Below are 333 nucleotides of genomic sequence, written 5' to 3' on the forward strand. Positions count from 1 at the left end.
CACCCACTCTTTCTTCTTCAACTCAATTCACCATTAAAACTTCCATTGAAGCTTTTTTTTTTTTTAAATCATTCATTAAAACTCCATTTTACAACTAAATCATATCATTTAACTACCTACCATTTCTTCTTCAACACAATATCTTCTTCAACACTATTAAAGCTCTTCAACATAATGTCACCATTAAAGCTCCTCCATTAAAGTTTTTTTTTTAAATCATACCATTAAAGCTCAATTTTTCAGTTAAATCATATCATTTAACTATCTTTAAAATTCAATTCAATCATAAAACTCTCAATTCAATCATAAAACTATTTTTTGAATTGATTTAAA

This window comes from Capsicum annuum, chromosome 1 (genome assembly GCF_002878395.1).
Source record: "Capsicum annuum cultivar UCD-10X-F1 chromosome 1, UCD10Xv1.1, whole genome shotgun sequence".
Lineage (NCBI taxonomy): Eukaryota > Viridiplantae > Streptophyta > Magnoliopsida > Solanales > Solanaceae > Capsicum > Capsicum annuum.